We start from the raw sequence: 26,676 nt of genomic DNA, 5'->3' as shown, positions 1-26,676 counted from the left end.
ACATGTGCCTAGACAGGAGGAGGGTCTTACATTACAGGTTTATCCAGCTGAGCCAACCCTGAGCTGCAGAGACATATCCACATGCCACATGTGCCTCCCTGTGGGTATCTGGGACAGCTGCAAGGGAGGTGCAGAAGAGAAGAGATCAACTGACTCACTCCCTCTGCCCATGAATTTATCAGCTGTAGGACAAGCAGGAATCTCAAAATGTAAGTCCCTTCAGCAGGAAAGTTATACTTACCTCTTAGGAATCTCAGTAAAGCAGAGACCAGTCCTTCCGTCCCCAGGAACTGGTTGCTGCTGATCCTAGCGGGCAGACAGAATGACCAAAGGAAGATGAGGTCCTGACCAGATCTTCTGGTGCTAAGTCTGCACTCAGCTAACTGCCACTTGCCTTGGACAAGCCTCTTTACTGTTCTGGGTCTCAGTTCCCTCATATGTCAAATAAGGGCTGCTGGCAGGATCAAACTAGGGAACAGTTGTAAAGATGCTGTGCAAACAGTTGGCACTAGTGTACACCTCATAGATTCCAGTGATACAAGAAGTCTTCATGTATGTATGTGCATTCTTCAGGCTCTCGTTTTTCATGGGTTCCTCCTAGGTTGTGTGAATCCGAGGGGTCCAGGGCTGGGTCCCAGGCTGGGATCCTCCCAACCCCCACCGCCCAGCCTGGGCCAGCGTGCGGATTTTCCTCCAGCAGGCGGCGGGGTAAAGGCTGCACCGCAAGCTCCGCACGTGAGGCGGCAGCACTGGCGCCGGCGCCGGCTGCAGCGGCAAGACCCGGGAAGCCCGGCCCGCCTAGCGCAGGGGCTGCCCGAGCCGCTGGGCCGCTGGGCCGCTGAGCCCGCCCTCCCGGCTCCCCAGGCTCGCGGCCTGCCCTCCTCATCAGCGGCCCCCACGCACTCCCGCCCTTTGGTACGGATCTGGCTGGTCGGCCCGCTGCCTCGCCATTTCCGCGGCAAGCCACCCCCGCGGGGCCCGCGATCATTTCGGTTTCGGCGGCTGTGGTGGTCAGCGCGAAAGGGGATGAGCCGGGTGGCAGACGCGGATGCTGCACCTCCGCCGGCCGCCACTGGGGGCGGCCACACCGGAGAGCTCCGGGGGGACGGCGCGCACGGCCGCTGAGCCTCCTTCACCGCTGGCCCCGCGCTGTCTCCGCAGCCCGTCCGTTGCCTCCGCAGCCCGCCCCGTTGCCTCCCTGGTCTGCGCTTGTGATCGCTGTGCATGTGTGTGTGTGATCGGGAGAGGGTGCGCGCGGGGTGCAGTGTGCACGCCGGGAGTGCAGGGAAGTGTGTTTGTGTGTGTGTGCGTGTGGGTGTATGGGTGTGAGTGCCTGGCTGGTTCTGGAGCGCGCGCGCACACACACACACACACACACCCTGGCTGGCTTATCTGAACTTGAAGACACCCCACATTCCAAGATGCCCGAGGTGCCTAGAAATGCCCGGGGTTCTTCGATCTGGAAAATCCTGCTGGCGTCTTCCTAGGGAGGGATTATCTTTTTTCTTCTTCTTTTTTTTAAATCTGGAAGAGAAGAGAACAAGTTGGGCTTTTTCCTCCCTTCTTGCTAAACACCATGGATATAACTGAATAAGCCGCTCAGGGCTCTCCCCGCGTGGACGTCCGAGGCCACCATCTGCCTGCGTTCTCCAGAGCCGAGGGCTTAGCTCCAGTCTGTGTCGGGCGGGGAAGGATGCGTGGCCAAACCGGGGAGCCCTGGCGCCCCGTGCAGCCGGCCTCGGTGCCTCCCAGCCAGAGGTAGATGCTGCCTCGCCCAGGTGAGTGGTCACCGCCGCTGCGTCTCCGCGATCGGGGTGTCTGCGGGAGCTCGGCGAGGAGCTGAACGCACCCAGGGAACCGGGAACTTTGCATCCCTTCCTTTTTCACTTGAGGACTCCCTCATGCGGGCACTTGTGCGGACACCCTCTTCTCTTTTCGCCCATCCGTATCGCGGGAGATTTCCTTTTCTTTCTTGTTTGCCATAGTGGGGGTGACACTCTGGAGAGGAGCAAGGAGAGCGGTCCCTGTGAGGCCGGAGGGCTGGAGGGAGAGAAGGGAGCCCAGGGAGATGGAAACATGGAAACAGCAGGAGAACTTTGCCATCAGACCACTCTGTTGCATCGCCCCACATGCAAGGCCTGTCCACAGCTATTCCTGGGGGCTGGGTCGACCTCCGAGCTCCTGGCTCTTCGTGGGCTGGGTGGGTGGGGTAGAGCCCACTGGAGGGGTTGATTCAGGAACCCTGGAGGGAAGGAAGGTATCATTGCAGTTTGTGGAGGCAAGTAGGGCAGACTCGGGGACCCTGCCCTGGACTCAGGCAAAAGGCAGGGAGATCAGGGGGATTGTGTGTGTGCAACTTGGGGCATCAGGAGGGCATGATAAAGCAATATGGAAACTGGCATTAGCTGTGCCCTGGTGGGTAGGTCTGTCTCCCACCCAGCCCTGCCCTGGTTCTATGGTTAGCCTGGGCAGGGAGGAGGGAGAGCCCATGGAGAGCTCAGAAACCAGCAATGCCTTGCTCTGCACAGATCCTAGGCAGGGAGGTGTCCTGCCCATCACCCTGTCTCTCCAATACAAAAGACAGAGGCAATGAGTTAGAGAAAGACAGAGCCCCTGAAAACCAAAGCCTGGGAGAAAGAAGAGGGAGAAAGAAGACAGAGTCTGAGCAGAGGCAGCAGAGAGACTGAGCCAGGCCAACACCAAGTGCATGGGGAGATGTCCACGCAGCAGAGACTGAGCCAGGCCAACACCAAGTGCATGGGGAGATGTCCACGGATAGACAGACACCTGCAGGGAGAGGGAGCTTATCTGAGGGAGCTGGCACTCTGAGCTGGAGTTGCAGGCATGGCTGTAATGCTGACCCTCTGCCCTGCCACAGTGTGTGTGCGTACGTCTGTGCATGTGGCGTGTGTATGTCAGGGAGGGGGGCCTCTGTGGCTGCAATGGGCTGATTGGCCTTGTGGGGCTGGGGGAAGGGGTGGCTTCAGGAAACTGGTTCCCTGCAGCTGGGGAGAAGCAAAGCTGAGGAGGAAACTGACAGTCTCTGAGCTGTGAAGTTCCCTGGGACCAGGTCCTGAGGTTCTAGGAGGGTTGCAGTATGTGCTTGGGAGCTGGTTTGGAACTCATGGTGGTGAGGGTGAGAGGAGGGGGGTTGTGGGGATACTGGGAGCTAAGAACCCGTGTCTTGAGGTTGTGCCCTGTGCTGGTTGCTACCCTCTGTGAAAGGCTTATACAACCAGCTGTGGGGTTTGCTCCCTGGGGAGGCTGAAGGGGGTCAGGGTTGTGCAGGGTGCACTTTAAGCTTGTGAGGGCCTGAATTTGGAAGCAGCAGCCCCCACGGACCATGCCAGCTGCCAGCCCTTCTGCTGACGCTGGAATGTCGTCTTTCCCTTCAGACTCTGGCTAGGAGTGCGGAGTTCCATTCCTCTCCTAAGGCCCCTCACATGCTTCTGCTCAGCCCCCCTGCCCAACCCTCGATTTAGTTTCTGGTCTAATTACTGCCTAGGAATGTAATTATTTATGTCCCTGCCCCCGCCCTGGGGAATACAAAGAGCAAACTTGGCGTTTCTGTTTCAACCTCCGGCAGTGCTTCTATGGGAGGTGGACTCCCAGCTTCTTCTCCTGTGGGGCTGGACTGGGTGCCTTTCTGAGCTGGGGCTCAGGCTCCTTCTCTGATCATTCAGTTCCTTTCCCAAGCCCAGAAATTTGAGAAGCTGGGGAGTATGGCCTGGGGGCCGGTGTGAAGGGAGCTTCCTGGAGGCAACACTGAATAGAAGGAAGGTGGATGGGGTAGAAAATGCAGACGAGGTGGGTGGGGCTGCTGGAAGAACCAGGCAGCATTTTGACCACCCAATCCCTGGTGTGGGAATCACCTTTCTTGTCTGGGCTGCAGCTCCGGAGTAATATCAAGAATCGGGGTTCTGACCAAGGGCCAGGCTTGTCAAGGCTCTCCAGGCTGTGGGGTGGAGCAGGGTCTCTTCTCCTTCAGAAAGTCCCCTGTCCTGAGAAAAGATGAGTACAATGATTGGTGTCCAAGGCATTCCCATTCTGATGGGGGCAGCTGCTAGCCAGAAAGCAGAGACGTAGAAAAAAAGAAACCAGCCAGAGATAGCCAAGTGGAATTGGGCCCTGGACAAAAGGAACAACAACATGGGTGTTCTGTGATGTTTATTTGGGCACAGTTGTCATTTTAGGGTTCAAGTTATTTGAAGGGATTGAGTTGTCATGTAATGGAGTAGAACATAAACTTGGAGGTCCTGGGTTCAAATTCTTGCGCTGCCACATCTTTGTTTGGTAACCCCTGGAGCTTCTGTGTTTTCATCTGGTGAAAGGAAATAACAGCGTGTGCCTCACGGATATGTTATGGCCCCATGTTCATCCTGGGGCTCCCCAAGCCCCTGTTCAGATCTGGAGGAGAATTCGGTTGAGGGGACAGGGTTGTGGGGGCAGAGGGGGGGCACCTCAGAGACACAGAGGATAGTGCCCTACCCTGCTCTAGTCATGGAGCTGCCAGGAGGGTTTGATGCCATCATATGTAAGGTGGTCATTAAAAGACTCCAGGAAGCCCTCCAGAAAACTTCTGGAATTGATATTCCAGAAGCAAATTTCACCTCTGGCACCTGCTTCCCTCCCTCTCTCTTGTTCGCTTTGGCATTTTACAGCCTCCTGCACATTTGTTCAGTTTACTTTGACTCTGTTTTACAATCGTCATCTGTCACTTCTATGTCTGAAGCTTGAGTGTAAAACATGTCCCAGAACCCAGTCCCTGCCTTCTTCTCTCTGACTCTGCCTCTTTCTGCCCCAAGAGTGGGATCACAGGGGTGGTCTTAGGTCCAGGCTATGGTCTGTACAGGGCCTGTGTTTGAACCCGGGTCCCCTCTGTGGGGTTAGGGACCACATCCAGTCAGGCAGAGGAGCTCAGACCCAGACATGTATTTATCAGAGTCTGACTAATGAACCAATTGGAACTGGGGTGGAGAGGGAGGACTTACCATAATGGGAAGGCTTAAGAAAAGGTATTTTCAGAATGTAGGCAGCCAGATCTAGAGATAGAGACCAGGAAGAGTAGCCATGTCTGGATTGCTCAGTGTGAGAGCAATCAGGAAGGAGGGCTTCCTGAAGGAGGTGTGGATTTCAGAAATAGTAAAGTTCATAGAAGTCTACAGAAGGCAGATTTTGTTCTCTTTTAAATTCTCAGATGTCACTGAGAATTTGAGAAGTTTCAGAGGTGGGGTACTGGACAAATAGAATGGATATTCTAAGAAATTTCTTAGGCTTTTGGGACCAGCTCCTTCAAACAAACAATTTCTTTGTTGCTTACTATGTGCCAGGCACAAATCTAAGAGCTTTACATTACTATCTCCTGAAATTCTCACAATCCTGTGAAATTACCACTGTTATTACCACCACTTTACAATGAGAAAACCAAGGTTCAGAGAAGTTGAGTTTCTGCCAGGTAGCTAGTAAGTGGCAGAATTATCACTCTACTTTCATGTTGCCTGAATTCAAAGCCTACACCCTTAACTCCTCCAAACACTGCCTTTCCTCCACAGTGAGGACTAGCGGGCACCAGGGACTGACACCTTTCTAAGCCTACTGGCCTCCTGGTCTGCCTGGGGAGGCAACTTCAACGCCTCCATCACAGGGCCCTGCAGAGCCCATCTCTGTGGGCATTGCTTCCTGCCCAGCCCACTCATGCCCAGCTGTTTAAAAACTCCCATCAAACAGTCAGCACCACCCTCATGGACAGCACAGAAGAAGGGACAGTGGGGCAGGCCCTGACCTGGACTGCAAGTCAGGGGACCTAACTCTGCTGCATGTGTGTGACCTGGCTGGGAGGGAAATCTCTCTACTTCCTGAGGTCTGGTTTCCTTACTGATGAATCGGGATGCTAATGCTTGCTTCCCAAGGTTGATGTTAGGGCAAAGCTGCCTTGTGAATGGGCTTCATACATTAAATAAACCTTTTAACACTCAAGGCTGTACAGAGTGGGGCAAAAGTAGGGGGAAAAAGTGATCCCTATGGAAAATAATACAATAATTAATAAATAATAATACAAGAACAAAATCTGTGTTTTGCGTACTCACAACTGCAAGCCCAGTTTTGCCCCATCCTGTATTTGTGACTCCCTGCCGAATTTAGACCAAGTAACTAAAATAGCAAGTGTGACAATGCGTAGGTATGAAGGCATTAGAGGTGGGCTTTAATATGTCAGTTTCATGTGGGACCAAAGTTAATCAGTAAGCGAGGTCTGTGCCTTCTGGGAAAACAGGTGACAGAGAAGCTGCAGAAGAGGGGCCTGTGGTCCAGACGACTGGGTGGAATCGGTAGCAGATGACAACTAGAAAGGGGCACACTGATGCACCCAGCATTTCTTTCGTAAGCAGATGGCCATCATGGACTCTGGCACCAGAGCGGGCAGAGAGCATTTTCCTTAGGCCACTGTGCTTTGACCTTTTTTCACTATTGCTTCCTCCATAGAGTCTTTTTAGACACTTTTTCCCTAACTGCACCCCTCGTAAAATTTAAATACCACAGACATACCATGTATCTGTTTATGTACTGTAATGTGTATCTGAGTTTTATATACAGAAAGAGTAAGATTTTTTCCCACCCCTCCCGAGAACCAGTGCTCGCCCCCCGGGGGGCGCTGTTACCTCCGTTGGGAATGCATGCTTTAACAGGTTAGGGTTAGAAAAGGAAGTGGACTGAGGCAGAGAGGACCGAGGAGATGGTGAGGAGGACAGATTCACTCTGGCATGTTGATGCTGCAAGTGTGGTCAATGGAGCAGGCTAGTGAGAAAACCCCATCCCACCCCCGACCTCCTGAACAGGCATCTCCATTTTATCACCATGGAGGAGGCACAGGTTGGGTGCACCGCACTGAAGAGGAGGCAAGGGACAAAGGAAAAGGGGTGAGAAGTCAGACCAGAGACAACTATGTGCTGGGTCACTGGCTTGTTTAACAACTGAGTCCAAGGGCACCAAGTGACCCTCGTAAGCAGTGACACTGTCTACACCTGTCATGATCTGTTGATCTTTGTTCTTCTCTGGGTGATTTTCTTAGGTTGTGGTGCAGGTTGTAAGAAGTGGGAAGGGTCTTGCAGAGGAGGCGCAAGTCTGTGTGTGGCCTTGCTTACAAGTGACAGAAAACCAGGGCTTCTTTGACTTGGACAGATCTGGGCCTGCTTTCTCAAATATTCCCAAAGCCTGAGGCTAATGGGGCCCAGACCCACCTGAGGGGCAGACTGGAACTATAGAGACAAGATTTAGGTGTTAAATGGTGTCAAGCTGGATTAAACAACAAAATGGGCTCTTGTAATTTGTCAGCCTGCTTGAGATTGTCTGCAGTAGAGCTTGGGTTTCCTTGCGGCGGTCCTGCATTAACAGGGCAGTCCTGAAAGATGAGAGACTTCAAAATCCCCGAATTGGGTTCTTTAGAGTTCAATGCATTTATTATTGGCATGTCCTACATCAACTCAACTACTGGCAGGAGCTAAGCCACCGTTGTTCCGCCCAGACACAACACGAGAAGCAGAATGCTGAGTCTGCCTTGGTGCCTCTCCCTTCTGCCGTTTCCCCCTGGGCCATCTCCCCTCAACACTGCCCTTCCAGCACCGTGCTTCAGTTTAAGCCACATGGAACAATCTTCTGTCTCAGCCTAACTCAGGTCTCTAATAAATCTCATGGGGATGCTAAATCTAGTTGGTCCTCCCATCTCCCCTTCCCTGGGACTCACTTCCTGTTCCTTTCCTGAAAAGCTGTCACTGTCCTTCTCGGTTACCCTCCTGATCTGTTCCCTGCTTTAGTCACATAAGCTTGTGGGCGATTGTTTACTATGGTCCCCAGCTAACGCTGGGGGTATGTGTGAGAGCCTATTCAGAGTAGCTGTAAATTGGGTCTTGCTCTTGTATGACTGTCTCTCTGATCTCCAAAATGAGCGACATATGGTCACTCAGCCTGCAGGACTTGGAGAAGTTTGGGGCGTGAGCTCTGGCTTGGTTCTCAGTGCCTGCTGAGAGAGAGATATGAGGTACCAGGGATGATGGCAATACAGGTAAAAGCATGCTTGATTTTCTGAGCTCCTGGAAACCCCTGCAAATGGCCAATAAGTGCTATGAGATGAGGTCCTGTCATTCTAAAAAGGTATTAAAGATTTGTGGGTAGGCAAAGTTGACCTCTTGACTCAACGGCCCCTGTAATGAAGTGACTAAAATACCCAGATAGATCCTTCTGGGGCAGAAGGAGGGAGGGCGGATGGTGAGCTGGGGTCATGGAGGTAAAAGTTAGAGGTACTAGTACAGCACTGGGCACTTGGCACTTGGCACTGGTCCTGGAGGACTCGTAGGGTGCAAGGAAAACTGGAATGAGTTCTCCTTTCAGCTCTGCCAGGAACTTGCTGGGTGACTTGAGCCAGCCCCACTTCCTTACTTAGCATTCTCACCTGTAGAACAGGACCTGTGTGCTCCCTCAAGTCCCTTCCCATTCAGGTGTTTGAACCTTTGACTTATAAGTCCAGGAACCAGCCAGAGTAAAGATACATCTGCTGAGACATTCAGGCCCTGGAAGTAACTTGTCCAGCCTCCTCCAGCCTCCGTCTCTTTCTATTCTCCTTCCAGATAGCAGGTGCTGACCTGGTGCTTCCCTCTGCTTGATACCCTCTGACTACTTTTAACCTTTCCCAAACCCCATTACTAGGTTCATTTTTGAATAACTAGGATCCCAGGGCTGCAGTGTGAAGGGGGGGTGTTTCCTTCCTCCTCCATTCCAACACATAACGTATGCATGTGCCCATACACATGCTCCTACACATGGTCCTACACACTCATACAACTCACACATGTGCACATCCATGCCCACAAGTATGCACATGCCCACACACATACACTCCCACGTACACATGCATGCACAGCCATGCACAAATGCATACATGCACACCCCTGTACTTACATCCACAAACATATATATGCACATGCATACACACTTGCAGGTGATGTACATACATGCATCGTCGGCAGCCGTCCGTCTCGAGAGACGATGGTGTAGCTTCTCAAGAGTCTATCTGCACCGCCGAGAATGGCTGTGCAGTCCGACTCGGGAGTGACATGGTATCTGTCTCCTCCCGTGTTGAATCGACATCTTGTGATGACGCTGAAGCTACAGAGCCTGGGCAGGGTAATATGGAGGGTCTGCTGTTGCCCATGCAGCAGACCCCCCCTCTCTTCGCAGCTGAAGGGTCCAAGGGAAAGACGGAGTCGATACAGCTTGGGTTCAGGTGCGCCGCAGGAGTTGCCGGTGTTGACTACAACGTCAAACCGCCTTAGGGACTCCGGCTCCGGATTTTCTGTCGGGGTTTACTCCCTTAGCCTTTCCCCTGAAGAGGTATGCCGCAAGGCAGCGGAGGTTTTTTGGAGTCAGAGTTTTCCTTCTCTGATGTACCCTGACTGGAAGATCGAACCAGCGACACTTAGCTCGCAGGCCGACGCTCAATCCACTGAGCTAGACCAGCCAGGGCAAACATACATGCATATACTTGCACATACTCTCACACATTCAAACATGTACAGACACCTTCATACACCATACACATGCTCTCACATGTACAGACACACACTAACACACACACACACTCTTGTCCATTTACTAAGCTACTCGCTCAAAGACAAGCGCCCATGCCATTCTACCCTTGCAGAGCACTGACCGCTTTAAAAAGCACTTCTGTGCAAGGTCTCCTCAGTCCCTGTATCTCTCTGAGCTCAGCTGGCACAACTTTCACCTCCTCCCAGTCTAGATGAGGAACCAGGTTCAGATTTTAAAAGGCCATGTAGGTAATAGAGGCTGGAGGAGAACTCAGACTTCTGACCCCATCTAGAAGTTCCCCATCACAGCAGATAGTGTCATAGCGCAGTGTCACATTTGTCACTATACTTGCTGCAGAACAGCCCTGGGAGACAGGGGGTTCTATTTTGTCCCTGTGTGAAAGATGGGAAACTGGGTCCTAGGAGAGTCACACCGCGGGTGATGGAGCTCGTGCTGGAGCTCCCTGTCCTTCTCTGTCAGGACATTTGTGCGCCCCTGGTGATTGTTCCTTCCTGGCTCTCTTGGATTCACATCAAACCTCCAGCAATTGAGAAATGTGCCCCCTCGGTCTACCCCATGGGCGGTCCAGCCCCAGTTCAGCCTGGACCATCTCTGTCCTTGCAGGGTTGAGAAAGCCCTCTCATGGCCATTTCTGATAATGCTTCTTAAGGATCAAGGTGTGTGCATGATGAATGTGCCTCAGCCCACTCACACCATTGTTATGGTCTCAGCCTTCCCTGCCGTTTGCGGCCTTAAGTTCTGTACTTTGCTTTAAAGTCAGGAGATCCTGACAGTTTAGGATTTGGTGGTCAAGCCCGCACTCGTTGATCCATCCCTTTCAGGATTGTCTGGTCAACGGTCCTCCCCAATCAGTTTAATTCAACAAGCAGTTATTGAATGCCTACTGTGTGCTGCCAGCAGGCCAGATGCTACAAAGATGAATCATCTCTCCAGTCCAGTTCGTGTGAACACACAGTCTTCCATCACATCGATCATTTGATTTATTCTTCTGTACCTGCCTGTGGACTCCAGGACTTGACAGAGGTGGGGGTGGTGAGGGTTCCTATGCTGGCTTGTTTCTGGTGCCCTCTCTCACCTGTATGTCCGTGTGTAAGTGTGTGTGTGTGTTTCCTCAGGACTCAGCTGAAGGTCACACATGGTTAACTACTTGATGTAAAGCTGACCGTGCTGGTGACAGTGGTGGTGGTGGTGGTGATAAAATCCACTTAAGAAATGCACTCTCAAGCAGCTTTCCCAAGTCCCTCCCCAGCCCCACCACTAAGCTGACATCTTACCATCTCACCCAAATAGAAAATGAGGGATGAAGAGATCTGGGGGAGATTAGGGAGTCGTGGTCCCAAAAGGAACCATGTAATCTTCCTCCAGGCCAGATTCCATGTGTCACAGGGGCTGAACTGGGGAGAAGGGGAACTGAGGGGAGACCCTAGAACAGCTATAAATCCTGAAGCCTCTGTCCAAAGTCACAGTTTCTAAGCACATGACAGATGAGGGCCGTTGCACTGAGGAAAGACAGTTCCCCAGGCCTTAGATGGGCAAGAATCTAGCCATGGCACATCTGGCAGGGGAAGAGCACAGAGAGGTTATACATGGGTGAGCCACATTCCTTATGTTTGAGCAGTCTTCGCCTAATGTGGGAAGGCCCATTCCTTGTCCTTGGGAAGTTTATGTCCAAGAGGAGAATGCAGCAGATAAACACAGCACTATATCCCAGAATGCTTAGGCATTAAACTATGTAGACTCAGGGCCCTTTTTATGTAGGAAGTGTGTGTGCACGGGGCCCCTGTTCTGTTGTCCTGGCTGTGTGAACTTGAGTAGGTTGCTCTATGCCTCTTTTTCCTCATCTGCTAAATGGGTATAATTATAGTACCCACTGTGTAGGGTTGTTAGGAGAATTAAATGAATTACTGCATGTAAAGTGCTTGGAGCAATGCCCAGCTTGTGGTGAACATCATGTAAGTGTGAGCTGTCATTATTCATAGTAGATACAGTCATGGTATTCTCCTAAGTGTGTAGAGGAACCACTGTGGACCAGCTTAACTGATACTTTACTCAAACAGCAACCCAGGGACTTTCATAGTAGTCTCTACATGCTCTCTCCTCTGACCCTCCTGACAATCCTAGCAGGCAGGCAGGACAGACAGATGCTGTGGTCACGTCCGTTGTACATAAGGAGAAACGGGCATGCAGGTTGCTAAGTGGTTCTTGGTCCACTTGCGTTTTTCATTATCTCCCGCTGTCATACTGTGTTGAACTGAGGAGGGGGGAGGGGGTTTCAGGGAGGGGATTTCAAGGAGGAGGGTTTGGATGAAGATGTTTGGTGGGTTCAGGACTGGGTCTCCCACCTGGGCCTTATTTGTGTTGAATCAGATTGGTGAGGAAATAAACCTTCAGGTCTCCGTGTCTGGGTTGATTCTATGCAGCAGGCTGGGGATAAGCAGGTTGTGTTTCTACATATGGTACCTAGGGGGTGGGAGTTAGTGGCAGGTCCACAGGGCATGCTTATTTGGATCCTTTTGACACCATCATGAATGTCCTGGGATGGGGTGGGGTTGGGACTGGGCTAGGGCTCTAAGAGGGGATGTGGAGCCTGGATTGGAGACCCTTCTTCTACGAAGAAGAGTTCATCCTGGTGGAGAGAAGGCCAGAAAAAGATGTGCCCCTAGCCATGCTTCCTGCATCCCCACCCCAACACTCACTCTCCAACGCTGTTCCTGGTGGTGGGAAGAGGGACCTTCCAGATGTTTTGGTTTGTGGGGACTGGGAAAGCATCTGGGGCAAGAAAGTGGGCCTTGGGCCAGCACACAGAAGAGGGGAGTGATGGCTTCAGACCTGGGGCAGGGACAAACCAGATGTGGAGAAAATGCTTGTGGGGTGGGGATTCAGGAACTCTGGGAGAATTGCGGGGCAGGAATGTATAATGTGTAAGTGTCTAAGGGAAGACATGGGGTGATGATGGGTGTGGGTGTGTGACCTTGGAGAGGAGACAAGAGACCAGGAGGCCATGGAGGCCAGTACAGGCCACAGTCCACAAGGAGAGCTGGCGATGGGATCCTGTGGGAACCTGGCCTTCCAGTCACTTGGAGCAAAAAGCCAGGCTGCCTTAACCAAAGCTCCAGCCCAATTCCCTGCCCGGGGGTAGAAGTCCAGACCCCAAGCTCATTTCCAGGGCTATGCAATCAGCCTGTTTCATAAATCACAGGCCCCGTAAATACGGCACATAATACATAATTGGGAGACACTGGGGGTACCACGGCTCCAGGAGAAACCCTGAGAAGAAAGAGAGAGCCATGGATTCTGAGTTACAGGAAGGTCAGCGGGGCGCTGGTGGCTGGCCCGTCGTGGGGTATGAGTTATCTCGGGTTGGTCACCCTGTGATGTTGCTGCTCTGCGGCGCTGGGCTGATCTTTACTGTATATTGGTTTTTAAATTACAGCGTGGGATTGATTCCTTGCTCTTGAAGTTCAGCCCTCGCTTGCTGTCCCTGTCTCCCTCAGCCTTTCTCTGCCTCTTCTTGTCTTTCTCCATCTGTCTTGTCTCTCTCAATTCAGTCTTTAATGTAGAGTACTATCTTACACTTTATCGTGTTACCCCATAGTATTATGTTTATATTACCTTATATTTATTAGCATGTACATTATATTCACTCCTTTCACATATATAGCACTTGACAGTGTTTAAAGCCTGACTCACAGCAGTGTTTATCTACTTCGGACCCATGACAGTAAGGAAGTAGGGCAAGCAGAGTTGTCTCCATTTAAAGGTGGGGAACTGGAGTTCAGAATGGCTAATGGAATGACCAGGTCATGCTTGGATGGAATTATGTTATGCCATTAGAATAATGGCTTCTGGGTATTGAATGCTTACGGTGGGCCCGGCACTGTTCTAATGTAAGCTTTATGTACTCATTTTATCTCCACATAAATTCGACATGGATAGTGGTGAGGGGGCGCTGTTCATTGTTATTGGTGAGAAAATGGAGGCCCGGAGAAGGTAAAAGTGCTTACCTAAGGTCACACAGCTTTCCAGAGGCCAGAGCTTCGATGCAAACCCAGGCAGCATGGCTCCTGAGCCCACGCTTTTATCTGTGATTTAAGCTGTTACCTGTAATGGTGAGACGGTGGGGACAGAGGTGAGACGGCTTCACAGCATTGCAAAAGACATTCTTGTCCTTGCACACCTGTAATTTTTGTAATAGTTTCACTGCATCCCAGGTAAAGACTTGGGGGACCTCATGTCAGCTGTGGGGGACCATGTTCCTCGGAGCTGAATGGGACCCCAATATCTGCCATGTGGGCACCCGGCAAGGAGACAAGAGCAGGGTCGATGGGAGCCTTGGCTGGGTGACTCGCTAGCCATCTGCCCTCCTTCTGTACTGCGGAAGGAAGCTGCTGTCCTGACCTCCATGCGGTCCCACACGACTGCCTCTGTGTGTTTCCCTTGCCCTTTGGGTTTTGGCTCTTCTCCAAGCAAAGCCTGGCTCCCAGGGGCACAGCAGGTCAGCAGGCATCTGAGGAAGAGCCGGCAGGGCCTGGGGACCCTGTGTGTCCTGCAGGCTGCAGCCCCTTTCTTACTGGTTTAGTCTGGACTATAGCCATCAACTCTTCGTCTCCGGGCTCCGTGTGTGCCCTGCCTCCCACCCCTTCCCGAGGAGATCCTGTCATGGCTCCCATCTGGGTCACATTACACAGCTTGTCATGGTGCAGAAGCTCATCTCACTGTCCCCAGCTCTCACTCATGGGGAAGAGGAAGTGGACCTTCTGGGAGAGGCAGGGATCCTTGGGGCCATCTGCCTGTCCTTTACAGGGGGCAGGGATGGGACGAACCACAGGCCTGAGTCCGAGGATGTTGCACTGGGCTGCCTTCCTGGTAGTGGGGCCTGACTCCCCGGAACCATTCCCCAGGGAGTACAACCCCTCACATCTGCATCTTCTGCATTTCTGTGGGCCTGATGTGAAATGGGGCAGGCTCTCACCCACCTGCCCTTGCTAATGGTGCCTCTAACAAAGAAAGTGTCAAGTAGAAGGTAAGGGGGCCCCTGCATTCCCTCCCGGAGTCATCAACTCAAGCCCTGTGCTGGATGCAGACTGGAACATCCCTCAGAGGGTGATGTGTTTGTTGTTTTTCTCATTAATAGCTACTCTTTATTGAGCAATTGCTACATGAGAGGGCAAGAAATTGAGCACGGTGATTGAAGCCCGGAAACCAGACAACCTGGGTTTGAATCTCAGTGATTCCACTTATCTGTGTGACCTTGGGCAAGTCACATCTCTCTGAGCCTCAGTTTCCTCCTCTGTAAATTGGGGCCAACACCATTGCTAATCCTGGGGCTGTTGTGAGTATGAAATGAGTGATATCTACCAAGCACTGCAGGGTCTGGCCACAATGTGTATCATTCAGGTGTCAGGTGGTGCCGTGATTCACATGCTTCCTCTCCCTTCTTCCCCTGCTGCCTTTGCAAAGCAGGTGCTACCTCCCTCATGCAGGTATAGAAATGGGCTCAAAAAGACAATGCCATTTGCTCTGGGTCTAAGGTGACCCACCGTCCTGGTCTGCCTGGGACTGAGGGAATTCCTGGGATGCTGGACTTCTGGTTTTAAAATGAGGTAAGTCCCAGGCCAATCGGGATGAGGTGGTCACTCTGCACAAGTCACACAGAAACTGCACGTCTGAGCCAGGATTTGAACCTAGTTGTGTCTGATTTCCCTGCCAGTCCTTAACCACCACTCTAGACCCCCCTCGGGGTGGGTCCCTCACAGCTGCCCACATTCACCGAGCTGAGTCAGGCAGGCTTTGGAGATGCTATAGCTATCCTAGTTCAATCTCTCAACACCTTGTGAATTACACATGCTTATGAAAATTTACCAAGGAGGAAACTGAGACAGAGAGGCAGAGCAACCCACCCAGGATCACCCAGACAGGAAGTAACTGAGCTGGAACTTGAGCCTGAGCGCCTGCACCCCACCCTCCCCGTCACTCTGCCGCAGCTCCCCTTGTATCTTTTCCCAGCTCCCTCCACACAAACTGGTCTCATTTCTTCATACCACGGGCCTGTGGGTAGGCAGGGCAGATACTTTCTAAAGGTCAGAAAACTGAAGCTCAGAGAGGCCAGGATATTTAGCTAACGTCACATAGCTTGTAAGTGACAAAAGCAGGATGAGATTCCATCACAGGTTCTCAGCTGAGGCTTCTCTCTGTGGTTTCCTTGTTTGGTAATTAGGGGAGGTCCCCCAGCCCCACCCAGTCCTGTAGAAATTCCTAGAGGCGTGAGGTCCCAGCCATGACTGGGTCCCCTGTGCAGACTGCGGTTTCTGGGCTTGTGCTCTGGTACTTCCTTTGCTCTCGTTGTCATTATCTGATTGTCCCCAGCAGGTAGAGGAGGCACCTAGTGGCAGGGTGGATGTACCTGCCAGCCACACAACTGCCCTCTTCCCCCAGGTGGGGACTGAATGCAGAAGGGGCTGCATTTTCCTCGAAGGGCAGTAAAGGCTATATTAAGGCCGGACTTGCTTCTAAGGTGACTGAATAAAAGAGTTGGGAAGGACAGTGACAAGAGTCTATAAACTCTGAATGATGTTTAGGATAGAGGCCTGGGCCCCGGAGCCTGTAAAACCCAGGCAGCTGTTAGGCCAGGGGTGATTTATGGGGCCCTTTGTCTGCTCTGGGTTTACCTGCCTGTCAGCCTCCCACTCAGAAGGAACTTTTCTTTTTCACTTCCAGATTCTTTTCATAGTACTTGGCATTTCATGGTTGTCCTCACGCCACTCATAGGGATGAGTTACTCCCTCATTTTACAGCTGGGGAACCTGAGGCACAGAGTGGGTTTGGTGAATCGCCCAGGCTCACATAGTGACCCAGATCCCTTGATTCTGACCTAGGAATTTTCACTAGTATTTGTATGGATGAAGCACTTAATTATAATTATCGGCCAGGACCTATCCTAAGCACTTTAATTTGTTAACTGATTTAATCCCCACAATGATGCTAGGACATAGGACTGTTGTCACTGCCCTTTCTATACCATAGTAAGGAAACTGAGGAAGTTTGCCCAGGACCACATAGCTAGAGTTGGACTCACACCCTCTACCATCATGCTGACAGCAAAATGTGAAAGCGGATTGGCCTCTGATGGCATGGAGGGGCCAGTGCCATCCCTGGAGGACCTGGCTGGCTGCCCTTTCCCAGGAGACAGCTGGCTCCTCTGGTCCGGGTGCTCTGGGCTCTAGGCAGCTTCAGCACCTCCAGAGAGACACTGTCCTAAAGGAGCAGCGGGGGCAGGCAGGGCTTTGAAGGTTGGTGGAGAAGTGGCATGGAGAAAACCCTTGACTGGCAGTCCTGAAAACCTGGAATCTCAGCACAGTTCTGCCACCAACTGTCCATGGTGCCTGGGTGACCCCCCTGACCCTGAGCTTCCCCCTCATTGGCTCTACCCTCCTATGATTCAGATGGTGGTGGGTCATCACATGGCTTTGGGGTACACCTGATGGTGACAATGGCAGCAGGAACACAAAAGCTCCAAGACCAGACCTGGCCCTGTCCCCACTGTCAGCAACCCAGAGCAGCAGCAGGTGCCCACACTGCCAGCTAAATACCTGGGTTATTTGAAGCCTAGCATTTCAGGGTTCTGCTATTTCAGGCCTAGAATATCAGGGCTCTACTGTTTCAGGTGGGTTCTGGACTATGGCCACCTCCTTCTCCATTGCCCTGCCTAATGGGGTTTGCCAGGAGATGAGGAGAAGGGTTGGGGCTTGGCTCCTGCAGGTTATCTATAGCTCTAACATTGCTTTTCCATCTGAGGTGGTGGGCGCTCAGCCATGATGGTAGGGTGGTGGGTGCTCAGTCACGATGGTAGGGTTAAGGGCTCTGCTGGGTGCAAGAGGGTGCAACATCCCTTCCTCTGGCCAATGTCTACGAGATCTGCAGATATAGGGAAGAGAAGGTGGCAGGGAACTTCTAGTTTCCTTCCTAATTAAAAAACCTTCAGAATGCTGCCTGGCATGCCTCTGTTAAACTCACTTGTTAGTAACAGATGTTCACTGAGCACCTAGAATTGGTTAGCTGCTGGGTTACAGAGGCCATTAGACCTGGTCCCTGCCCTCAAGGTGCTCCCAGTCTGGCGGCAGAAGCCAAGAAGTAAATGGGCAATTACAATGCACCTGATGGTGACAATTGGAGGTGAGGAACCGGCAGGGCTTTCAGGAGGAGGCGATTCTCTCCAGCTCACTGCAGGTGCCTCTTGCTATGGCTGCAGTAGCCTGCTGAAGGCCCCGCCTCCCTGGCTTCTCCAGCTCACTGTCACATGGACACTGTGCACGTCTTGCTGATGACTCCATTGCTCTCAGGATAAAATCCCGTGAGGTGGTCTGCAAGGTACTGGCCCCGTCAACTTCTTTCTCCTGTCTGTGCCCTGTCCCCACCCCCACTAAACTGCCACTCCTGAAGCACATCTTGCTCTTCCCACCTCTGGACGTTGCCGTTCCCTGGGCCCCCTGCCTCTCATGCCACTCCCCCACCCTCTGCCTGGCAGGAGTCTGTTCACCCTTCTGGTGTCAACTTAGGTGTTACTCCTGCGGGTGGCCTGCCCACCCAGTCTAGAGTCCGCCCCCTCGCTATTCTCTCTCAGGGCAGTTTTTTGTTTCCCACATCCCATCCCCCACTCTATTTCCTTGTTAGTTTCTTGCTTCTCTCCTGCAGCCTGTGAGCAATGTGAGGGCAGGAATGGGCAGGGGTGACAAGTGCAGACCGGTGCTCGAGTGTCTGTGTACAAGTCCCTCTGCAATGCTCACCAGCCATGTGACACTGGGGAGGTCACTTCACCTATCTGTGTTCCAGCTTCCCCATGTGTAAAATGGGAAAATAATAGTACCTACCCCATAGAGATGTTGTTTCGGTTTAACGAGTTAACGTATGTAAGACACTTAGAACAGTGTCTGGCCTATGTCAAGTTCTCCATAAATATTAGCTATTATTATTTTTATATCCAGTGCTTAGTATAGTGCCTGCCTAATAAATATTTGATGATTCAATTAGACACCTGAGCTGAATCTTCAAGGGACCAGGACTGGGTTGGTTAAAGGGGGATCGGTGTTTCTTAGTCCTGGCTACACATTGAAATCACCTGGGGAGCTTTAAAAACCTTTGGTGCCTGGGCCCAGGAGAGTCTGATTTAATTGCTCTGGGTGTGGCCCCGGCGTTCTGAGTCTCAAACTCTCTTGGGATTCTGATTCCAAGGTTGGGACCTTGGAGATGGGGAAATGTGCATGTGCACCACACCAAACCCATTGTGTAGCTGCGAAGGCCTTGCTGGAGGGTGTGCTTGAAGAGGGAGCTTGGAGGGGATGGCCAGGGGCACGGGAGGTGGCTGGTGGCACAGGAAGGCAGGACAGAGCCAGGGAGGGCCCTGCATGCCAGGCTCGGGAGACTGGGCTTGGTGGGGAAGTCGGTGGGGGGCCTGCAAGGCTCTTAGACTGGAATGCTGTGGTCCGATGTGCCTTTCAGGAAATTTCCCTGCATGGGTGTGGGGAGGATGGATTACTGTGAAGGAAACCGAAGGCACGGAGATCAGAGGGCAAAATCCCTCCTGCCCCTGTGAAAGCAGGTCAGGGCCAGGTTTCAACAGTGAAGGTGACTTGCTAGGGACCAGCTTAATTACTTAATCCTCCTTGGCATGTCTGAACAGGGAAATCTGGTCAGTGCGTGGTATCTCCTTGCCACCCTGTCCCCAACTACAATTGCAGCCTGTGCCACTGGAGGCTGATGTAAACCCCACCTTGTCCTGACTGCAGGAGGGTTTTTCTGCCTGGGTTCTGAGCCAGACTCCCAGGTCGCAGCCAGAATCCTCTCTTCCACAGTCCCCTGGCCCAATGCTGGTTGTCTCAACCTGGAGACCCCTCCCAGACCTGCTTCCTCATCCGTGACGCCCTACCAGCCGTCAGTCTAAATGTACCAATTCTTCCCCTAGTTCCAGGCTGGGCCACCCTTGAAGCAACAGACTCCCATCCTCAGGGACTTCTCTCCCAGTAGCGGCTGGAGTATTTTCTTAATCTTCCCCTGCACCTGGTTTGTAGGTAGGACTCTCACTTCCTGACTTCCTGCTCCCTGACCACCAACCTATTTTCCCCGCATTGTTCCATTGCCCTCCTGCAGGTGGATGTGGGTCCCAGAGCTGCCTTTGGATAATAGAGCTCTTGATAAAGTGACCCATGTCCTTCCCAGTGTCCCACACTGTCCACTCTCCCTTAGAGGCAGTATAGGTGGGTACTCCAACCTCCCTCTGCTCCTTACTGGCTGTGTGATCTTGGGCAAGTTATTTGACCCCCCTCTGCCTTGGTTTCCTTATCTGTAAAATGGAGGCAAGAACTCATTTAGTGAGTTTATTGCCACCAAAGATAGTCACGGGTTTGGATCAGGCATCCAATTCAGAGGATATAATGAATTTTAATTTAACATCCTGTTTCTTAGCATTCGGAAGGGATTCGGGACAAGACAGGAAATAAAGCACACACAGCATCTTTTTTTTCGTCTCATGGGAATGCCCAGCAGCTACCCACATGTACAAGTTTTTTGCCCCTCGCCCACCTGGGGCATGTCTGCTGCTGTGGATAAGAGCATTCTTGGTAAAGAGAAGTTGCCATCTGTATACTGTTTGGGGGACCCAAGGCTTGGCTGCCAGCTCACAGTTCCCCAGGCCCATGGATCAGCACTTCCACAGTTCACAGGGCAGACACCCGGACCACATGTGCCTAATGTACTGTGGGAAAAGCCTGGGGCATTTTCCCAGGGAGGCCTAGACCAGCCCAGGCGGCTGTCAAGCCTTGACTCAGAGTTAATCTGCACACAATGTTTCTCAAACAAGGGGACAGTCAGTAGAGTGCAGTCAACTAAGAAAGACAAAAATTGGGTTTCTAAGACAGAGAGAAGACAAGAGAGGGAAAACTACAGACCATCTGTGAATAATGAATCTTGTTTTTACATTTGGGGGGCAAACTGCTCAGCTGTCAGCTGGCACAGTGATTAGGCCGGGCATTTCTGTTCTTGAGCAGGCTGATGGGGGTCATCAAAAAGCTTGTCAGTTGTTAGGATTTTCCAGAAGGACCTCAGGAGTTTACTGGGGGTGGCTGAGGGGGGGAGGTAAAGTCTCTGCTGAATGCCGGCCAACACCCCCACACCAACACCTCCACTTTAGCAAGGCCAGGTCTGCCCCTTCCCCCATCAGAAGGCCTCAGCGTGGGCTACCGTGGGGTTAAATGGGTCAACGCCTGCAAGGGCCTCAAACAGGGACAAGGAAGTGTTCATATGGAAGGGAGTTCACAGGAATGTTTATTTTAAAGTTCTAAGTACAATTATTCTTTCCCTCACTGAGGTCCACCACGGTTGGCCTCTCCAGCTGGCATCCTGTCTCTCTTCTGGAGCTGAAATTTAGAACCGAAAGAAGGAAATTAGGGACTCAGAGAGGAAGTCAAGAACCAAGACCTCTTCAGAATAGTTGATTTTAAGTAATGAAGTGGTCAAGTTGGTCCCCTGGGACCCTTTAGGGTCTGGAGTTGAGGGGGTTTTCTGTTTTGTCTTTTTAGCTAAGGCAGCATCAGTTTGAGGCTCTTCCCTCATCACCTGCAGTTTTGTTCCTTTGACTGAGAGCAGGCTCTGTCCACCATTCTGTTTTTCTCCTAGCCGTGGACAATAACTAGAAGCCTAGAGAAAGAGTGTCCTATTCTCTCTTCATTGGGATCTGGAGATGAGGACCCTGGTAGCAGGAGACTGTCCCCTTCTTAAGTGGCTCCCCTATCTACTCCCTGAATTCCAGGAAGCCACGTGGGCTAAGGGAGAGAGTCCCAGAGCTGACCTTGCAGCCTGGCTGTCCTAGCGACTTGCAGTATGACCTTGATCAAGAGGGTCTTCTTTCTGACCCTCCTTTGTTTTCTCATCTTTCAAATTGGGAGTTGGAACAGTATAGACAATATCCCAAGGACTCTAAGGAAGTGGACCTGCCTCTGTCTACTTTAAATGTACTTTTCATGTCTCTCCTTAAGGCTGCTCTCCAAGGTCATCATCCCAAGGTTTGCTGGAATGTAAATGTTGGGGAGTCCTGCAGTGATTTCTCTTGGGGTCCATATCTTCTTGCAGATGGTCTTGGCTGTTATACATCCTGCTTTAGGGCAGGAAAAGCAGTGCTTCCTTCGACTCTGATGGTGAACTTTTCTTAGGGAAGGGAAAGGGCTAGAAACTCCAGATCAGTCTTAAGGCTTTTATTGGGACTGACAGGTACCATGATTATTGTCTGAGTCCGTGTTGGAGCTTTGATAGTAGCTGTCTGCCTCCATCAAGGTACACAGACCTGCCTCAGCCACGCCTGTGGAGGGGAAGCTTTATGAAGACTTGTGCTTCTGGGACGGTGAGGGCTGCACTGGTGGTGTGGGTGGTGGTGGAGGAGATCAGGAGATGGGGGGGTGGAGGGTGTGATTGCAATAATGATGAAGGTAATTGTGGTCATGATGTAGGGTAGTCTGGGAGAGAGGCAGGGCATGAGAGGCAGTTAAGTATTTTTGCCAGGAGCAGTAATAGAAAGGCATTGAAGGATTATAATTTAAGGGAAGGGGAACCAGATTTACATTAAGAAAAGCTCACTTGAATTGCATGGTGGAAAACAGCTTAGAGGATGGCAAGAGTGGGTGGATATAGACCAGTTAGGAAGCTATTGGAATAGTCCAGGAAAGAGATCATGGTGGCTTGGATTGGGTGGAATGGAGAGCTGTGGGCAGGTGCTGGAACTACTTAAGCAGTAAAATCAACAGGACTCAGTGATGACTAGATAATACCTTGATCAGACTGGGTAATCTGTGAGTGAGGAGGAGGTACCAAGGATGAACCCTAGGTTTCTGGCTAAGGCACCTGGTTGGATGGATCATTAGATGAGAAGCTCTGTGAGGACAGGAACTCTATTGTGTCTACCTCCATACCCAGGCCCTCACGTAGTAGCTGGCGTGTGGTAGACATTCAATAAATGTGAGTTGGATGACTTTTGCTGTTGACTCTAGTCATGAGCCTGATGAAAATCCTGTTACAGTTTTTGGTTCCCATGTCTGTGTCCTCTGCTGGACATCAAGCACCTCTGGAGCTGGCTCACAGACGGTTAGTGGCTAAAAGGGCTGGCCCGCAGACTCAGGTGAACCCGAATTTGAATCCCAGGGTCTTCCTTCTCTGGCTGTGATTTTAGGAAAATTACTTGGCTTCTTCGAGCCTCAATATAGTCACCTCTAAAACAGGAATACGAAGGGTTCTTACCTCACCGGGTTGTTATACCAATTAAGCGAGATAATGTTGTACAGCACTAGCCAGTCCAGTTCTTGGACCTCACTAGCAAGTTTGATGGTTATCTTTAAGAAAATGAGTCATCTGTATCTCACATCCAAAGCAGAGGTGTGTCTGTGGGGTGACAGGGAGAGGAAATGAGTGAAGGCAGGGATGCTGTTGGACTCTGGGGACAGGGCTGGAGATACTGTGGGGAGATTGATGTTCTTTCCCCATCCATCCTGTTACTTCCACCCTGCTTTCTAATCTTGTTTCTCGGCAGTCCTGGAGATGAGACTGCTTGTGACATGGCCCCCGGGGCACATGGCAACCACTCGGTGCCCAAGGGAAAGCAGAGCATTTTGAGACTCAGCTGCTTCCATATCTACCTTTGCCTCGGCTTCATCCCAGCTTAGTCACAGAGAAATGTGTGTTAAAAATGGCAACAGGTGCTGCTGATCCAGATGGAGCCCCCTGAAAACCTCTGCTCCCTAATGGTCTTTGCCCCATGATGAATGACTGGGGACTGACAGGGAGCCCCCAGTGGTGGTTCTTCCCTGCTCCTTTCTCCTCTTTGATGAGAAAGTGTGGAATCAGCAAACCTGAGGACCCTGGAGGGCCCCTCAGAGCAGGAGGGGGAGGGAGCTCACTGGCCCAGCAGCTATCCCCGCTGCTGTCCTTATGCATCTGGGCTGGAGAGGGAGGGAGCGATGTGTCACATTGAGCAAGAACTGGATGCAGTGAGGCAGGTTTCAAGAGCAGGACAGAAAGAGGTGCCATCCACACCTGAGGCATCTGTGGGAACCATGTAGGTGTGTGTGGGTGGTGTCTACACGTGGGGCCCCTCGAGCCATCTGTCAGCTTAGAGTCAACCTTCAGGAACACACGGGTGGTGCTAGAAGCCAACTGGTGGGCTGTCAGCACATGGTCAAAACCTGGACTTGGGGCTTAAGGAGACACCCATTTGCACACACTCCACACACAGACACACATGTACTGACCCTTACACCCTCTGTGGCCAGCCCTTCCGAAGGCTCACCCACATCCCCTTGAGGGGCATAGCCATGGGCAAACGAGCCCCAAATGGGCCTCTTGGGGATAATGGGTGTGTGTGTGCCTATGTGTATTGCATGCGTGGGTGCAGGAGCCTTTGCATCACAATAGAGGCTTAATAGTCAATGTCTAGGAAAGACTTCACCTCCAGGTGGTGACAGAAATAGACCAGGTTTTTTTTAGAGCTTTCTCTAGCTGGTTAATATATGTGTGTAGGCAGGACCAGGAAGCCCCATTCCTGCTGCTTCTCCAGTGGCTAAGGTCGTTCAAGCTTCAAGAATAGCAGTAGGAGACCGGAACAAGCTCTTCCTCTGGCTGGAGCTATTGGGTCCTAGCAAAATGGTCTTCTGTCCAGGTATATCCAATTTCCTCTTGGGGATGTGAAATTGGAGATCTTGTCTCTTCTCATGCCTTACCTTCTTCCTCCTTCTGCACCCCCACCCCAATTCACCTGGCTAGTTCCTAGTTGATCTTGCTCACCCAACCCCAGGGAGCCCCACAGCACCCTTCTGGTCTGCAGAGTAGATAGATGTCCCTCCTCTGTGACCCCTTGGATGTCCTGTACCCCCTGCCCCAATCCAGGCAGTACAGTTGTGTAATCATGGCTCTTCATTCCACCTGCCCAAACCTCACCTGCCCCTAACCTCAACTTCCAGGAAACTTCTTTGATTGCTCTAGTCCAGCTCCTGTACCCCTCGTCTATCTGTCTTTCATCATATGTTCATTTTTAAGTGATCTTTCTCTGTCACTGTCCTCAGGCCCCGAATGAATTATCATCTTCCAGAGGGCACATCCTGTGCTGTCTGATCTCAACCCTTCCTTCCTCCCTTCCTTTCTTCCTTCCTCCCTCCCTCCCTCCCTTCCTTCCTTCCTCCCCCCCCCTTTTCTCTCTCTGTCTCTCTCTCTCTCCCCAGCACCTCTCTTTTTCTTCTTTTCTTTTTTAAAATACTTCTTGAACGTCTTGTCTGTTGTGAGGCAGACACTGAATTAGGTGGTGGGGCTGTGGGGGGTTTCCTGGGTGGGCGTCCTTGACTCTAGGTGGGATCTACAATAGCAAGCCCCCCACAGGGGAGAGGACACTGTCAGTGTGGTTTGACTACTGCCCAGTGTCCTGGCCCCTCCGGGACATGGGGAAGTTTTAGGAGACATGGATTCTGTTCCCAGGTTATTGGCCTCCCTCATGGGGGCAGGGATAGGGTACGGTTCCCTATCTACAAAATGAGGGTCCTTGCAGGAGCTCCATGGAGTCCCTTCCAGTTCTGACCTCTGTGATTCTGGGAGGGAAGGCCCACACAAACCCTGGCCTTTCCTTTCCCCTCTCCAAAAGGCAGGGAGCAGCCCCCATGGCCAACTGCAGAGAGCATCGAGAGGGCATGGGGCTTCTGTCCCAGCTGTCCTTTCCCTAGGTCCTGGGCTCTTGGCACCACCTCACGGTCCAGTGGCTGCATCCCGAAGGTCCTGTGGAACGTGCCTCCCTGCTGAGCATGCTCTGCTTATGATGTGGATGGAGGATAGCTCTGCACTGAGGCAACAGTGTGCTCCAAACGTCCCTCAGCAGCGATGTACAGGACAGGACAGGAATTACAGCCCATAGCACTGTGATAACTCTGGATGGTGCTAACTGTCTAACCACTATGCTGTACACCTGAAGCTAATACAAAATAATATTGAACTTCAGCTGTAATTAACAAGTTTAAAAAAGGACAAAAAAATCCCTTAGCACAGACAGACACTCCACATAGTTGCTGAATCAAATCACAGAGAGGGAGGAAGGCACAAGTCAGAGTACGGTAAGTTTGGGGCCATTCAGTTAGTGGCTTTCAAACTTTTTTGACTGGAACCCACAATAAGAAATAGATTTTATGCCACAACCTAGGATGATATGTACAAATACACAACACATATATAGGGAAACAAAAATACTATGAAACAATATCCTTTCTAAGTGCAATGTCTTTATTCTATTCTGTTCTGTTCCTACCTTTTCTGTCGGGTTCTGTTCTCTTCTATTAAACATGCTTGTCATGACCTACTGTATTGATCTCATCACTCAGCAATGGACCTGAACTGCAATTTGATAAACACTGATCCAGAGTGACTGGGGAGATCTGGTGTGATGGGTGTAGGGCGCTTCTGTCTGTTCCAGTGTGTGTTAGTAAGAGCAGCTTTCCTTCTGGAGCCTCTTCAGGCCAGTGGATCCAGACAGAGAGCATTGCGCTTAGCACGGGCCAGCAGCTGCAGACCTTTGCCTGTGGGCCTCAGGCTGACCCTCCTGCCATCCCTGCCCCTTGTACTTTCCTGCGCTGCCCAGGTATTTCTGAATATGTGAGGGTCCTGGCCTCACAAGGGTTCCCGTGCCCAGGATTGGTGTCTCATGCCTGTCCCATCCTGGCCTGGTGGGCGGTGGCTGTGGCTGGGGCTACTGGCTGGAGCTTTGTCCCAGACTCGGTCAGAGAGGACCTCCTGTGCTGAGTTCCATTCAACCCAAACACTTAACCATTTTCTGTGCCTCATGCACTGCACTACGTTAAGGCCACAGAGGTGAATAGTTCTTTCCTCAACCAATGTTTACTGAGCTTCCTCTGAGCACTGGCCCAGGGCTACCCAAGACAATCCACATGAAGGAGATGCAGTCCTGCTCTCAGGGAGCTGGGCACAGGCATGCATGGGCAAATGGTCAAAACTGTCCTGGTCACAGGGAGGCCAAGTCAGACTGCCCAGGAATGGAGCAGGGAGAGA

The 26,676-nt window shown here is 51.7% G+C and overlaps 1 protein-coding gene across 1 annotated transcript in view; it reads left to right on the top strand.

Moving 5' to 3' along the window:
• The first annotated feature begins 1,534 nt into the window (after window positions 1–1,534).
• Window positions 1,535–26,676, top strand: part of LRFN2 (leucine rich repeat and fibronectin type III domain containing 2) — a 177,874-nt gene continuing 152,732 nt past the window's right edge. The window contains exon 1 of the mRNA XM_090282353.1: window positions 1,535–1,778. The gene's annotated coding sequence lies outside the window, so the exon portion shown is untranslated. The remainder of the gene's footprint in view (window positions 1,779–26,676) is intronic.

The sequence above is a fragment of the Furipterus horrens genome, unplaced genomic scaffold (assembly GCF_987537825.1).
Source record: "Furipterus horrens unplaced genomic scaffold, mFurHor1.1.pri manual_scaffold_6, whole genome shotgun sequence".
In the NCBI taxonomy this organism is placed as follows: Eukaryota; Metazoa; Chordata; class Mammalia; order Chiroptera; family Furipteridae; genus Furipterus; species Furipterus horrens.
The sequence above is the reverse complement of the archived record's forward strand: the minus strand, read 5'-3'. Positions and strand labels throughout refer to the sequence as shown.